The 17657-nt window shown below is 40.3% G+C and overlaps 1 protein-coding gene across 1 annotated transcript in view; it reads right to left on the bottom strand.

The window, feature by feature from the left end:
• EDNRA (endothelin receptor type A) overlaps positions 1-17657 on the bottom strand; it is an 85731-nt gene that overhangs the window by 34341 nt on the left and 33733 nt on the right. The gene's annotated exons all lie outside the window — the stretch shown is intronic.

Raw genomic sequence — 17657 nt, 5'->3', positions numbered from 1 at the left:
GCGACCCCTCCTTGGGTTTCCAAGGCGGTATCATTACGGAAGTAGATTGCCCAATCTTCCTTTCCCCAGGAGTGAACATTTATTCTTCTTGGGAATTAGGTAAAGAGAATGAAATAAATCATTGGAGGAAATCTATAGGTGTAATCACTGTGTATACTGCCTTTACCTACATATACTTCATCCTGAGAAAACATGTAAATGTTAACCATCCCAGTTTCCAGGGGGAAATTAGATCTCTGCCTTTGTTGTTGTTGTTAGGTGCCATCCAGTTGGTTCTGACTCACAGCAACCCTACATACAACAAAACAAAAAGGTACAGGGTCTTGCGCCATCCTCATAATTGTTGCCATACTTGAGCCCATCATGACAAGCACTGTCAGACCATCTCATTTAGGGTCTTTCCTTTTCTGCTGACCATCTACTTTTCCCAGCATGATATCTTTCTCCAGGGACTGATCACTTCTGACGATATATCCAAAGAATGAGAGACAAAGTTTGCCCATTCTGGCTTCAAGGAGCATTCCAGCTGTATATCCTTCAAAACAAATTTCTTTGTTATTGCAGCAGTCCGTGGTACATTCAATATTTTTCACTAACACCACAATTCAAATCCATTAATTCTGCAATCTTCCTTATTCATTGCTCAGCTCTCACATGCATATGAGACTATTGAAAATACCATGGCTTGGGTCAGGTGTACTTCAGTCTTCAAAGTTACATCTTTGCTCTTAAACATTATGAAGAAGTCTTTTGCAACAGATTTACCCAATGTAATACAATGTCTGATTTCTTGACTGCTGCTTTCATGGGTGTCGACTGTGGGTCTAAGTAAAATGAAATCCTTAACAGCTTCATTTTTTTTTTCTCCATTTATTGTGATGATGCCTATTGGGCCAATTGTGAGAATTTTAGTTTTCTTTATGTTGAGGTATAATCCACACTGAAGGCTGTAGTCTTTGATCTTTATCAGTAAGTACTTCAAGTCATCTTCACTTTCAGCAAGCAAGGTCATATTTGCTTATTGGAGGTTGTTAATGAGTCTTCCTCTAATCCTGATTCTGTCTTCTTTATATAGTCCAGTGCTTTGGATTATTTGCTCAGCATATAGATCGAATAAGTATGGTAAAAGCATAGAGCTTTGACACACACCTTTCTTGATTTCAAACCATGCAGTATTCCCTTGTTCTGTTCAAATGACTGTCTGTTGGTCTATGTACAGGTTCCTCATGAGCATGCTTAAGTGTTCTGGAATTCCCATTCTTTGCAATGGTATCCATAGTTTGTTATGAAACATACATAGTTGAATGCCTTTGTATAATCAATAAAACACAGGTAAACAACTTTCTAGTATTCTTTGCTTTCAGCCAAGATCCATCTGACATCAGCAATGATAGCCTTCATTCCATATCCTCTTGTGAATCTGGCTTGAATTCTGTCCATTCCCTGTGGACTGCAACTGTTTTTGAATTATCTTCAGCAAAATTTTACTTATGTGTGTGGTGTTAATAATATGGCTTGATAATTTTCATATTCTGTTGGATATCCTTTTGTTACAATGGGTATGAATATGGATCTCTTCTAGTTAGTTGGTCAGGAAGCCATCTTCAAAATTTCTTGGTAGGTACGAGTTAATGCCTCTAGACTGCATCTGTTTGTTGAAACAGCTCAATGGTGTTCTGTCAATTTTTGGAGCCTTGTTTTTCACCAGTTCTTTCAGTGCAGCTTGGACTTTTTCCTTCAGTATCACTGGTTCTTTATCATATGCTACCTCCTGAAATGGTTGAGCATCAACCAATTCATTTTGGCATAGTGACTCTGTGTATTCTTTCAATTTCTTTTGATGCTTCTTGCATTGTTCAATATTTTGCCCACAGGATCTTCCAGTATTGCAAGGCTTGAATTTTTTCTTCACTTCTTTTAGCTTGAGAAATCCTGAGTGTGCTCTTCCCCTTTAACCTTCCAACTCTAGGTCTTTGCACATTTCATCAGAATACTTTATTTGTTATCTTGAGCTGCCCTTCGAAATTTTTTGTTCAGCTCTTTTACTTCATCATTTCTTTTCTTCCCTTTAGCTGCTCTCCTTTCAAGAGCAAGTTTCAGAGTCTCTTCTGACATCCATTTTGTCTTTTCTTCCTTTCCTGTCCTTTTAACCACTTTTTGATTTCTTCAAGTAAGATATCTTTGATGTCATCCCACAACTTGTGTGGTCTTTGGTCACTGGTGTGCACAGGATCAAACCTATTCTTCAGATGGTCTCTAAATTGAGGTGGGATATAATCAAGGTCATATTTTGGCTCTTGTGGACTTGTTTTAATTTTCTTCAGCTTCAACCTAAACTTATGTAGGAGCAATTGACCGCCTGTTGCACAGTTGGCCCCGGCCTTGTTGGGATTGAGGACATTGAGCTTCTCCATCATCTTTTTCCACAGCTGTAGTTGACTTGATTCCTGTGTATTCATCTTTATTCTCTTTAGTCAACTGTTTTTCTTTTCTTGATTTTCTGATTAAATGTAGCTTTCTCAGATAGACTCATTAACAACCCAATTTAAAGAAAAGAAAAGAAAAGAAAAAACCCAAACCAGTTGCCATTGAGTTGATTCTGACTGATGGCAACCTTAAGAGCAGAGTAGAACTGTTGTATAGGGTTTTCAATGACTGTTCTCTGAGAAGTAGATCACCAGGCCTTTTCTCCAAGACACCTGAGGGTGTATTAGAACAACCTTTTGCTTAGTAGCTGAGCACTTCACCCCTTACACTCCAAGGATTCCATACTCAATTGAAAATAGAACTTGCTTTTTAATCTGTTTAATGGAAAAAATATTGGAGCAATCTTACATTCAAAGTCTTCTTTTTAGTTTAGCAAGAAAAAACTTGAAAAAGAAGGGGGCATAATAGAGGAAAAATGCGTAGCTCATCTCTTTTTCACTTACTTAGAATAGGCATGACACTTCTGAAAGACTATGGGGGATGCTTATTTTCTGTTACTAACATTTAAAAATGAAATTGTTTTTGTCATCATTAGGTGCTGTCGTGTCTTTTCCTAATCATAGGATCCTATGTGCAACAGAAGGAAACACTGCCCAGTCCTGAGCCATCCTCACAATCATTGTTATGTTGAACCTATTGTTGCAGTCTCTATGCCAATCCATCTCATTGAGGGTTTTCCTCTTTTTCACTGACCCTGTTCTTTACCAAGCATGATGTCCTTTTCCAGTGACTGGTCTCACCTGATAACATGTTCAAACTATGTGAAATGAAGTCTTGCCATCCTCCCTTCTAAGGAGTCTGGATGTACTTCTTCCAAGATAGATTTGTTTATGGTTCTAACAGTCGATTGTATATTCAATATTCTTAACCAACAACATAATTCAAAGGCATCAGTTCTTCTTCCATCTTCCTTATTCATTGTCCAGCTTTCACATATATATGAGATGACTGAAAATTCCATGGCTTGGGTCAGGCACACCTTAGTCTTCAGTGAAATCTTGGCTCTTCGTTGCTTTAAAGAGGTCTTTTGAGTCAGATTTTCCCAATGCAATACCTTGTTTGATTTTCTGACTGCTGCTTCCAAGGGCATTGATTGTGGATCCAATCAAAATGAAATCCTTGACAACTTTCGTATTTTCTCTGTTTATCATGATATTGCTGATTGGTCCAGCTGTGAGGATTTTTGTTTTTTTTAGTGTTGAGGTGTAGTACCTCAACTTAAGGCTGTAGTTTTTGATCTTCATCAGTAAGTACTTCAAGTCCTCTTCACTTTCAACAATCAAGGTTTTGTCATCTGTGTATCACAGGTTGTTAATGAGTCTTCCTCCAAACCTGATGCTGCCTTCTTCATATAGTCCAGCTTCTTGGATTATTTGCTCACCATACAGATTGAATAAGTACAGTAAAAAGATAGAGCCCTGACACACACTTTTCCCATTCTTTGCAATGTTGTCCATAATTTGTTACGACCCACAATATATAAAATGGTAAAAACAAACAAACACAAAAACTGTACAAAAATATATAATGAAAACAAATCTCCTTACCAGTTGAGGCCCCTAAACTCCCTCCCCAGAGGCAAATATTGTTAAGTGTCTTTTCTTCCAGAAAACTTCCTAAATGCATAAAATCATACCCCCCCCCCCAAAAATGGGAACATATGGAAAAAACCTTTTAACAGTCAATTGTGATTTTTTTCCTAGACTAATTTTCTGGAAAGTAGCTTTATTGCCTTGTTTAAAGCCTTTGCTTTTGAAAATCATGTTGGTGGAACAATTTAGACTAGAATAGGAAAAGGTAACTAACTGTTTAGGGTAATGTCTGTTGTTGTTGTTAGCTGTCATTAAGTCTGCCATTGAGTTGACCCCAACCTTTGGCAACTCCATGCACGCTGGAATGAAAGGCTGCCTGGTCCTGCCTCATCTCCATGATGGGCTGCAGATCAGACCATTGTGATCCATAGGGTTTTCACTGGCGGATTGTCTGAAGTTGCTCACCAGGCCTTTCTTCCTAGTTAATCTTAGTCTGGAAACCCAGGTGTCTCATATGGAAGGCAAGAATTCTACTACTAACCTACCACTGCCACACAGGATAATATCTAGACCATGGCAAAAGAACTAGTTGATTTCATTAATGTTAACAAGCTACTACCAATTCAATAAATAAATAAATGAATAAACTAGTTCAATAAACTGATAGTTTGAAGTGGTTCAAAGGGCTAATCTGTCTGGTTGGAGTAGTCATCCCTTACATTGGCCATAAAAGGTCTATGCTATGCAATCCTCATATTTATGACCTCCAAGGACATCACACAAGTCTTAGGTGATGAATGAATTAATTACTACAATTCACTAATATTTCCATATTTCAAAATTATATTATACTGATTTTGCTATGAAAGCACACGCGTTTCATAATTTATTTTTTATTTAAGAGTTGTTACTCAGTATCCCAAAGTAGTATTTCTACTCCTTACGTTGAAAAAACAATGCACCTGCCATTTTTTGTTTGAGGAAGCAGAAGAATGTGTTATTGCCTAAGAGTCTAGGTTGAAGAGGGGCTGCCACTGACTCTGCATGGAGACATCTTGCTTTGGGCTGTGATGAGACTGCCCAGCCTGCTAAGAACTGCAGAGCACGCACTTGGAGGTGACACACATCCTGTGGTCTAAATACAGACCATGCGCTCCCCTTCTCAAGGGATAGCAGAGGAATGCCCCAGAAGCAATCACTGAGACAACAGAGCACAATCAGCTGAGCACAGATTTTACTGAAGGATTTTTTCTACAGTTGTACTCAGTTAAATTTCCAGATTACCATCTGAAAACTGAAGAACTTCTAAATGGCACAATGTAATGTAAAAATTCAGTTAATTGTGTGGCTGATTTGGGTTGTATCAAAATCAACATAAAATTGACAGGCTGAAATTTTGAATCAGTGAAAAACAGATTTATTTAAGGACTTATACCAGATGATATGGAAGCCCTTGGTGGCACAAAGGTTAAATGCTTGACTACTAGTCAAAAGATTGGTGGTTTGAACCCACCCACAGGCACCTCAGAAGACAGGACTAATGATCTGCTATTGAAAAGTCACAGCTTTGAAAGTCCCATGTAGCTGTTCTACTCTGCACATATGGGCTTGCCTTAAATAAGAACTAATCCAACAGCAACTAACAACAACCATATGATACACTGATAAGCACACCTGAGGGTTCCCTGTTTTTATAATGGTTAGATTCCATGGGTGCACAAATGATGAAGGCACTTGGCTGGTAACCAGAAGGTTGGTCAATGGTTTGAGTCTACCCAGAAGTGCCTTGGAAGAAAGGCCTGGTGATCTACTTCTGAAAAGTCAGTCATTGAAACCCCGTGGGACATAGTTCTACTATGACTCTCCCAGAGTCACCAGGAGTTTGAATTGACTTTATAGTAATTAAGTTTTGGTAGATCCCAAAGCAGGATCTATGTATACCACTGCAGTAAATTGCTTGATGTGGCCCTTCTAGCCATTGTCCTCCATTCTGTGATGTTTTGTAAATCCCATTATCCATGCCTGTTTGGGGTGGTGTGGTAGTTAAGGTCAGGTATCAACTTGGCTGGGCAGCTGATAGTAGTCATTCCCTATAATGACTGGCAATCGACTCTGTGATGGGATTTAGGTTAATTCTGTTGGGGCAACACAGGTGGAATGTATCTTGAGTCGTGCCTTGCTGGAGGGTATAATTCAAGTCACCACCCTTAGCTTCCCTGAGGGTATACCTACGAATCTCCTGGGAAGATTCGCTCTCCTCTTGCTCCGGCTTTGTGTCTTGGATCATCCTCACCTCACCCCTGGATTTGGGACAGCAGCCATCATCTGATCTGCTGATCGAGGTTCATCAAACCCCGAGAGTTGGGAGGATCTGCCACACCTACTCACGGACCCGGGACTCGCCAGCCTGCCAGCCTCCACCACTACTACGTGAGACAAACCCTTGGGTGTCTGTGAGTTCTGTGAGGCATTACAGCAAAATACAGAACCCTAAGACTGGGGAAGTTACTGGGAGGAGGAGGAGGAGGAGGAGTTAATGTCTGAAATGATGGAGTGGCATGATAGTTTGGCATTTGGGACATCTTTAACCTCTGCCTCATGGGGACCGGCCTCATGCTGATCTTTCTAAGAGAAATTGTTCAAGCAACCACTATACTTAGGACAAAACAATATCTCACTTTTATATATGTACAGTGTACTTGCTCATGTCAGTTCTCTGGAACATACAGGACAAACAGAAACTAAGCAAAAATGTAAGGAATAAGATAGTTGACGTAAAGCGTATGCCCTGAAACACATGTACTTGTAGGCGAACTACCCGTCTTTACAACATGCTTATTCTTAAATTGCATTCAGTACTATTAAACTTAGCTTCTATTGTACTTTTGCCCCTTGCACATTCAAAAAGCTCATTAATAAGGACTCTCAGGATTAAGAGTCCTTAGTCTTGGCTGGTGGTGTAGTGCCTAAGGCATTTGACTGCTAATCAGAAGGCTGGTGGTTCAAACACACAAGTCACTACTCAGAAGGAAGACTGGGCAATCTACTTTCATAGTGATACTGCCTCAGAAACCCAAGGAGAGGACGCTATGAGTTGGATCTGACTCGATGGCAGTGAGTTTGGCTTTTTTTTTTTAAGTCTTGGCTCTAGACTGAAGAAGAGTTGATGCTTTTGAGTTATGGTATTGGCGAAGAATGCTGAAAGTACCATGGACTGCTAAAAGAACTAAAAAATCTGCCTTGGAAGAAGTGAGAATGGTCAGATTTAGTCTCACCTACTTTGGGGTCGCTAGGAGTCGGGGCCAACTCGACGGCACATAACAACAACAACAACAACAACTTTGGTCATGTTGTCAGAAGGGACCTCTATCTAGAGTAGGATATCATGCTTGGTAAAGTGGAGGGTCAGTGAAAGAGGGGGGGCCCTCAATGAGATGGATTGACACAGTGGCTGCAGCGATGGGCTCAGGTATAGTAGGGATCATGAAGCTGGCACAGGACCAGGCAGTGTTTTGTTCTGTTGTACATATGGTCACTATGAGTTGGAGACGACTCGATGGCACCTAACAACGACAACAGAGATGCCTTGGAAGAAAGGCCTGGTGATCTACTTCTGAAAAGTCAGTCATTGAAACCTTGAGGACAGAAGTCTACTCTGATTCTCTTAGAGTCACCGTGAGTTTGAATTGACTTTACAGTAATTGAGTTTTGGTAGATCCCAAAGCAAGATCTATGTATACAACTAAGTACAAAACATTATCTTATATATGTGCAACATACCTACTTTTGTCAGTTCTCTGGAACATACCTGATAAACAGAAACTAAGAAAAATGTAAAGAATAAGATAATTGATGTAAAGTATATGCCCTAAAACACATGTATTTTACCTGTAGGCGAACTACCAGAGTCTTTATCACATGTTTGATATATTCTTACATTACACCCAATTCTATTAAACATCATTTCTGTTGTACTTTAGCTCTTTGTACATTCAAAAAGGTCATTAATAGGGACCCTTGGGATTAGCGGTCCTCAGTCTTGGCTCTATATTAGAATAATTTAGGGTGCTTGTAAAAACCCCAGTACCCAAGGCATAATGCTAGATTAATGCTTCTCAAACAGGGTGATTTTGACCACTAGGAGGCATTAGGGAATGTCTGGAATTGTTTTTTAAGTGGTAGGCTACTAACCTAAGGGTTGGCAGTTCAAATTCATCCAGAAGGACTTTGGAAGAAAGGCCTGATGATCTACTTCCAAAAGATTACAGACACTGAAAACCCTGTGGAACACGTTCTACTCAGAAACATATGGGTTTGCTGTGAGTCAGAGTAGATGTGTTGACAACTAGTTTGTTTTTTGGTTTGGAAGGATTTTAGGTTGTCACAATTGGGAGGTGGGGGTTGGTATGTTCCTAGCATCTGATGGATAGAGGCCAGGGACACTGCTTAACATCCTACAATGCACAAGACAGCTCCTAACAACAAAGAATGATCCAGTCCAAAAGATCAAGAGTGCCGAAGCTGAGAACCCTGCTCCAGACCAGTTCAATCAGAGTTTTTTTTGGTGAGGCTCAGGTAGTGGCATTTTTAAAAACCTTCCCAGATGATTCCAGTGGACAGCCAAGGTTGAGAAACACTGTTCTGGAACATTGGTTCTAAACTTCAGCCGCATCAGAATCACTGAAGGGGGCATCATTAAAAGCACTGATTATGTGTTCCACTCCGAGAGTTTCTGATTCATAGGTCAAGGGTAAAGCCTGAAATTTGCCTCACTACCAAGTTCTCAGGTGATGTTGCTGTTGCTGGTTCACCAACCACATTTTGAGACACTACTCTGATCAGCACCTGATCAGCAAAAAATGATAGCTGACAGCTAGGTAGGGAAGTAGGAACAGAAAAAAGTACTCAATATAGACCTAAGAAATAAAAAGAATCCTAATGATTGGGACCATGTATCTTCATCCCATTACCCTCTCCTACCAGTAAACTCTGGGAGCTCTGGTAGCATAGTGGCTAAGACACTTGCTTGCTAACCCACCAGCCACTCCTCAGAAGGAAGGTTGGGCAATCCTACTTCCATAGTGATACTGCCTCGGAAACCCTAGGAGGGGTCGCTATGAGTCAGGTTTGACTCGATGGCACATAACAACAACAACCAGTAAACTCTAAAGGTATCAGCATTCAGACTATACAAATGCAGAGTTCAACAACCCTAATGTTGTAGCCCAGATATCCCAAGCCCCACCAGCCTGGCATTACAAAATAAAGCTGCTCTTCTCCTATATTCAGACTGGGTTGTGAATTCATAAAACTTAGGTTCCTTGCTCTCAGTTACTAGTTGAAAGTTTGAGGTTTGAGCCCACTCACAAGTACCTCAGAAGAAAGGCCTGGTGATCTATTTCTGAAAAATTAGCCATTGAAAACCATATGGAGGATAGTTTTACTCTGATACACATGGGGTTGCCATGAGTTCAAGTTGACTCAATAGCAACTTGTTTTTTTTTTTCTTTTAGGTTCAATGACAAGATTTACCTTACAGAGTCTACTCTGATTCTTAGTCACTGTGCTACAAGAGCTCCTTGTTTAACTGTGTGACTTTGGTCAAGTCATTTATCCACACTAAGTCCCTGTTTCCTTCCTTGTTGAAAGGGAGTTATATTCCTACCTGCCACAATGGTATGGCTGCCATTTGGGACCTTCACATGGGACAATGAATATGAAATAATTCTGCTAATAGAATGTATCACCACTTATCTGTCAGTTTGTCTTACTGTGGTGGCTTGCGTGTTGCTGTGAGGCTGGAGGCTACACCACCAGTATTTCAAATACCAGCAGGGTTGCCCATGGTGGACAAGTTTCAGTGGAGCTTCCAGACAAAGACAGACTTCGAAGAAAGAAGGGGCCATCCACTTCTCAAAAAACTGGCCAGTGAAAACTTTATGAATAGCAAGGATTGAGAGGCTGGCACAGGACTGGACAGTGTTTCGTTCTGTTGTACATAGGGTCACTATGAGTCGGAGCTGACTCAATGGCAGCTAACAACTACAAAAACAAAGGAGCGTACACTATATAAATGTTAGTTATTAGTTTGAGACTTTGCTATAATTTTTAATCATAAACTGAAATGTGCCATTTATGCACAACTTAATGAAAAGAAAGCATAATGTAAATGAATTTATTTCTCTTTACTCATTCCAGATGTTAATATCCTTCTCCATTTAATCCCATTACTTAGGTGTTATTTTTGTTATCTTCATGGCATCTTAAAATGGTACAAATAAAACTAATGGCACATTTTTCTTTGTGCTAATTTTTCTTCCACCCCATCTGGTGATTCTCCTCCTACCCTTCATCTTACTCCACGCATCCTAGACAGGAGTGAGGGATTTATGAGTATAGGCTGTAATAGCTAAAAAAAAAAAAAAAAAATCAAAGCAAATAAAATGTTTTCTTCTTCTCAACATGAATGAATATAAAATCACTTGCAATTGGACACGACTGACCAGGTATTAAGGAGCCCTGATGGTGCAGTGCTTAAGTGCTTGGCCGCTAACTGAAAAGCTGCCAGTTCAAATCTACCAACCACCCCATGGAAGAAAAGATGAGACAGTCTGCTTTTGTGAAGGTTTAGCCTTGGAAGCTCTATGAGGCAGTTCTACTCTGTCCTTTAGGGTCACTATGAGTTGGAATCGACTCGTTGGCAATGGTTTTTTTTTTTTTTTTTGATTTTGACAAGATATAGTCTTCAAAAAGTGAGGTTCTGAGGTTTTCTATCTTGCTGGAGGAGGGGTTAGGATGTAGAAGTTGTATATTGTTGTGTTAGCAATCAACAGAAACATCCTTGAACAGCACAGACTGTGGCGCCCATGATGTGCCTTTAATGAGAACATGCTCTTTGCCTATTGCAAATCTCAAATCAGATATTGTAAAATAAATATAACAAAGGACTCAAATGAAATAAATCACTTTGTGTGACTGAGAATTATTTGGCCCTTCTATTTGGCTTAATTGCTTCAGGATTGAGGCAGAGGTTTCAAGAAATTTAATGCAAACTGTGCCTTCTAATCTATTCCTTTGACAGGATCTTTGTGCCCCTGACGACTGGCATGTATGGCAAATGCTAGTTCTCACAAGAGGTGGATTCTGAGGAGTTGCTAATTGCTACTCTGGGCTGAGATGGAAGGGGATGGAATAGTTGTTGCTTACTTGCTACCCACATCTCCCACTATTGAATATTCAATGTTTCATTTTCTGCTGAAGTCCTAAATTGTAGAATCTGAAATACATAAATGTTAATAACAGTTTTTTTTTTTTTTTTTTACAAAGAAAACCTCACTGCCCTCGAGTTGGATCTGACTCATAGCGACCCCTCCTTGGGTTTCCTAGGCGTTATCTCTACTGAAGTAGATTGCCCAATCTTCCTTCCAAGGAGTGGCTGGTGGGTTTGAACTGCCAGCCTTCTGGTTAGCAGTCAAATGCCTTAGGCACTACGCCACCAGAGCTCCCAACTACCAGGTGGAGAAAAGGAAAAAAAAAAGGAAAAAATACTTTTTTTCCCAACCACTGTTCCACAGTCATGAAGATTTTATTCTTAGAGGAAAGATTATTTACCCAAAATGTGGGTTTATCATTTCTGAGAGCCCATTCACCTGAAGTTTGCGAGTAAAAAGAAATGATCCCTTTCCATAACTCTGTTGTAAGGATGCCAGTTTCAGGGCAAGGGGCGTAAGCCTTGTAATTATTTTACGTGCCTAAAACCAAAGGATTGTTGGATGGAGAACAAAACTTTTAAAAGCAGAAATGCTGGAGGTACTCAATAGAAAAGTTACACAGGTTAGTGCTGAATGTATCTGTTAATACTTTAAAACTTAATTCATAACAGAGAGAAGGTTTATGTTGGAAAGAAAGAACTGTGACTTTTCCTGCATGGAAAAAAGATTTCACTTACTCATGGTTAGTTGTTATTGCGTTCCACAGGTCAGTTCCAACTCAGAGTGACCCTATAGGACAGGGTAGAACTGTCCCATAGGGTTTCCTAAGCTGTAATCTTTACGAGATTAGATTGCCAGGTCTTTTTTTCTCATGGAACCTCTGGTAGTTTCGAACTGCCAACCTTCAGGTTGGTTAGCAGCTGCACACTTAACCACTGTGCCACCAGAACTCCTTATACATGTTTAGAGGAGCCCTACATTTTGCTATAATGAAGTGCAAGCATAATCATTATGGAATATGGGTTCCTCAACCCAGACATACCTAAAGCCCAAAACCTAATAGAAGGGTTTTATTATTGATTTTAATCAGCAGTCTGTTCTGTATAGTAGAACACACTAGCACTAATTTAAAAGAAACAAGCAGGCAAAAACAAACAAAATCCAGAACAAACTAGCAGAGCTCCTCACATACAGATTTGGGTAGTAGCTTCCAAAAACTTATGAAGGGGGTGGTGATGAATAAGGGAAAAAAAAAAAAAAAAAAGGAAAACAAATGGCATATTTGAAAGGCATACAGCTTACTTGTTTAATGTATAGCTTCTTAAGAACTTGAGTTCGTTTTTTATTGTAAAGTATGTCATGTGGTCATAATTATCCTGTGTGTAGATGGAAACAATGACCCAACGAAGATATGGTATGTAGCATGCAGAAAATAAAACCATATGTGAATTTTTTGGGAAAAGAAAAATACAATTGATGCTGAAGCTGACATACCATAGTAAATAACCTTATGGTAAATAAAGTTTATATATATATATATAACCTTCTTTATATTAAATACTTAGGTCATATTAATTATAGAAATTAATTAGAAAATGAAACTTCACAACTACAATAGTTGACACAGAACATGAAATAGCAAGAAAAACTCATGGTATCTGTGTTACTAGTCATGTTATGATACCTCACATAAGAACAACATGCATTTTAACAATTCACCCATTAACATTTTAGAAGTCTGGCTGTATTCTAGGGAAATGCTATGTGTGTTACATTAAAGACATGAATGTTATATTTAACGCTGAGAGGGAAGGGTGGGACATAATGAAGAGAAAGTTAGAAATCCTGACTTTCAGCTCTGTTGTTGTTAGGTGCTGTTGAGTCACCCCTGACCCCATGCACAACAGAATGAAACACTACCTGGTCCTGCACCAGCCCCACAATCCATGTCATACTGGAGCCCATCATTGCAGCCACTGTGTCAGTCCATCTCGTTGAGGGCCTTCCCCTTTTTTGTCGACTATCCACTATGCCAATCATGATATCCTTCTCTAGGGAATAGTCCCTTCCAACAATATGACCAAAGTAGGTGAGATCCTATGAAAATGCTCTCATTCTATGAAAATGTTTGGGCCTCTCAGTTCCCTCCTTTACTAAATTAGAAATAGTGAGTTAGAATTAGATTATCTCTAACTTGTCTGCCAGCTGCTAACTTGTGTGATTATTTTCATATTAGAAGTCCAGTTTGTAATTGGTTTATCTGAAACTATTATCAACTCCATTTCCCCCTAACCTGACCTCCGACTTATGTTTCATTTTGTTTCCCCAGTCCCGCTTTTATTCTTCAGTGAGTGTTTTACTTCCTTTTGCCCTTTTTTTCCACTCAAAAGGATCAAGAATGCCAGAACCTTTGGAATCCCACAGATAATAAGCCATAAAGCTATTTACTTATCTTGAATGTATGAATAGTATTTTATTACTATCAAAGAAAAAGCCAAAATACATAGTAGCTTTGTCAGGGAGTTATAAACATCTTACTGTAAATACAATTTTGACTACATGTAAAGTTTTAAAAACATTGACTATTTTAAACTTCTGTCAAGGGTCTGTTATAAATAATACTGTTAAGATCAAAACTTTACATTGTTTTTTGAAAATTAGTTTGCAATCATTTTGTCTTATTTATTATCATTTGGAAACAAAATAACAATAAGCTGTGTTAATCAAGAACAGGGAGCTCTGGTGGTGTAGTGCCTAATGCATTTGACTGCTAATCAGAAGGCTGGCAGTTCAAACCCACTGGCCACTCTTTGGAAGGAAGATTGGGCAATGTATTTCCATAGAGATACTGCCTAAACATACAAATTTGGGATCTAATGTAATTAGCCTACAGTGATACCAGGATTCCTCTTCTAGACACTTGAACACCCAGAGACCTGTCTTGTGCCATTTCCTTGAAATTAGATTATTTATATTCTGTTTCCTTTTCATTTCTCTCAAAGGACCTGGTATCTTGTTCCATATGCAGTGAAGTCTAAGGATTATTGACTGCTGTGAAAATCTGCTGTATAGGTAAATGTTATGAAGACATGTCTGGTAACATTTATATTAGATTTTTTAAATTACAGAATTTTAAACCTGGACAGGAGCTTAGCTATCATGTACATAAGTAGTTCCCAAGTATGGTTTATGACCCCCTGGTGATCCCTGAGAACTTTTCACAGGTGTGCAAATTCAAGAGAACACTGATACATTATTGCCTTATTCACTGTGTTGACACTGATTCACTGTGTTGTACTGAGGATGCAACAACAATGGTGGATAAAACTGCTGGTGTCTTAGCATGATTCAAGGTGGTGGCACCAGGCCAATATCCCTCATGAACATAGATGCAAAAAATCTTCAACAAAATTCTAGGCAACAGAATCCCACAACATATCAAAAAAATAATACATCCTGACCAAATGGGATTCATACCTGGTATGCAAGGGTGGTTCAACCTCAGGAAAACAATCAATGTAATCCACCACTTAAACAAAACAAAAGTATCATATGATTACATCAATCAATGCAGAAAAGGCATTTGATACAATCCAACACCCATTACTGTTCAGAACTCTCAGCAAAATAGGGATAGAAGGGAAATTCCTCAACATAATAAAGGGTATATATGCAAAGCCAATGGTCAAAATTATTGTTAATGGAGAAAGACTCAAAGCATTCCCCTTATGAACAGGAACCGGTCAAGGATGCTGTGGTGGTTATGTTTGTGTGTCAACTTGGCTAGGCCTGGTTGAGTGGCTGGACAGCTGGATGTAGTATTCCCCATGATGAGACTGGTAATCAACTCCATGGTGGAATCTACTGTGAGCAGCTGAGTAGCTGCCTTTGTGTATGTGGTCTGCTTCCTGTATGTAAGGAGAAGCTTTGAGAATGGTCTCTAGCCTATGGCATGCTTGGACCCTGCATGTAGCCATGTCGTTGCTCTGCAGCCTGCCATGCTCTGCCGACCTTGGGACTTACAATGGACTTAAGTTAATGGCCTGCCATGTGGTTTGGTAACATCAGGACTGTGCCATTTTACTCATCAACCTTGGGGCTTCTCAGCCTCAGCAGCCAGCAGGTGTCTGAGTGAAGAAACACCTCTAGCTCCAGTGGGCTGGGAGCAGGAGGCAGAGCTGGACCCCAAGGTTGAGGGGCTTTCACCCAGCCCCTAGAGCTTGGCACTTTGAACTTGGACTTAAAACTTCTAAATTGTAAGAATAAACTCCTGTTTGTAAAGACCATCACATTTGTGGTATATTTCTTGTCAGAGTGGTACTAGGTAACCAGAATACAATTTGGTACCAAGAGAGTGGGGTGCTGCTTTGACAGATACCTAAAATGTGGAAACAGGAGTGGAGTGTGTCCTTGACCCAAGACCCTGGCAGAGAGACCCCGGCATACGGCATGACAGATGGCAAGAGACCAGCATGAGAGATAGCAGGAGCAGAGCGTAGAGAACCGGCATGATACAGAGACAGCCTTACCAGCCCATGGAGGAGAAAGCTTGATGCCTTTGCTTAGGTGGCTTCCTGGCGGAGTGGCTTGCCTTCCGGCATTAATTGGTAGAAAAGATCGGTATCTAATGGAGCAGCAGGTTGGCCGGCCCATGGAGCAAAAAAGCTGAGTGCTTTTTGGGCAGGGTTTTTCAACGGAGTGGGTTGCCTATGGAATTAATTGGCAGAAGCGGAGACCAAGGAAATGGAAGCAGAGCTGCCTCAGCCTGAAAGGGTAGGACCATGGCCTTTGTAGGTGGAATGATCACAGCCCCCTAGGTTTCAAAGAGCCAGACCTTCACCAACTTGGTTCTGGAGTGTGGGGCTGCTTGTTCATGTGGGATGGAGCCATAGCCCCTGCCCAAGAGTGAGGGGGTGGGGCTGCCATGTCCAAGAGGGAGAGGAATGGGCCCACTAGGCCAAGGGGATGAGGTTGCCATTCAGGAACTAGGGAACTGGAGCCACCCAGTGGAGGAGACCTGTACAGATACCACCCATTGAAGATCTATCTGTACAAGTGCTAAGTTGACAAGCGGTGAAATTGTGGTGGTTATGTTTGTGTGTCAATTTGGCTAGGCCTAGTTGAGTGGCTGGGCAGCTGGATGTAGTATTCCCCATGATGAGACTGGTAATCAACTCCATGGTAGAATCTACTGTGAGCAGCTGAGTAGCTGCCTTTGCGTATGTGGTCTGCTTCCTGTATGTAAGGAGAAGCTTCGAGAATGGTCTCTAGCCTATGGCACGCTTGGACCCTGTGTATAGTGGTGTCATTGCTCAGCAGCCTGCCATGCTCTGCCAACCTTGGGACTTACAACAGACTTAAGTTAATGGCTTGCTGTGTGGTTTGGTAACATTAGGACTGTGCCTTTTTACTTGTCAACCTTGGGGTTTCTCAGCCTCAGCAGCCAGCAGCTGTCTGAGTGAAGAAATGCCTCTAGCTCCAGTGGGCTGGGAGCAGAAGGCAGAGCAGGACCCCAAGGTTGAGGGGCTTTTACCCAGCCCCTAGAGCCTGGCACTTTGAACTTGGACTTAAAGCTTCCAAATTGTAAGAATAAACTCCTGTTAAGACCATCCCATTTGTGGTATATTTCTTGTCAGAGCAGCACTAGGTAACCAGAACAGATGCCTCTATCACCACTTCTATTTAACATTGTATTGGAAGTCCTGGCCATGGCAATAAGGTAAGAGAAATAAAAGGCATCCAAATTGGCAAAGAGGATGTAAAGCTATCTCTATTTATGGATGACATGATCCCATACATAGAATACCCAAGAGACTCAGCAAAAATACTACTGGAACTAATAGAGAGGTTCAGCAAAGTGGCAGGATACAAGGTCAACATACAAAAATCAGTGGGATTCCTCTACATCAACAAAGAAGCCTCTGAAAAAGAAATAAGGAAAACAATACCATTTACAATAGCTACCAAAAGGATGATATATCTATGAATAAATCTTCCAGAGACACAAAAGACCTATACAAAGAAAAATATAAAACACTACTACAAGAAACTATAAGGTATCTACATAAATGGAAGAACCTGGCTTGTTCATGGATAGGAAGACTGAATATTGTGAAAATGTCAATAATACCAAAAGTAATCTACACATTGAATGCAACCTTGATCCAGATACCATCAACATTTTTTAGGATAGTGGAAAAACCAATTACTAACTTCATATGGAGCTCTTGTGGCATAGTGCCTAAGGCATTTGACTGCTAACCAGAAGGCTGGCAGTTCAAACCCACCAGCCACTCCTTGGAAGGAAGATTGGGCAATCTACTTCTATAGTGATACTCCCTTGGAAACCCAAGACAAGTTCGTTATGAGTTGGGACCAACTTGACAGCAGTGAGTTTGGGTGGTTTTTTTTTTTTTTGTTTTTTGTT

The sequence above is a fragment of the Orycteropus afer genome, unplaced genomic scaffold, assembly GCF_000298275.1.
Source record: "Orycteropus afer afer isolate SDZICR_OR568_19922 unplaced genomic scaffold, OryAfe1.0 scaffold00415, whole genome shotgun sequence".
Taxonomy (NCBI): Eukaryota; Metazoa; Chordata; class Mammalia; order Tubulidentata; family Orycteropodidae; genus Orycteropus; species Orycteropus afer.
Note: the sequence above shows the minus strand (reverse complement) of the source record. Positions and strands in the feature narration are given on the sequence as shown.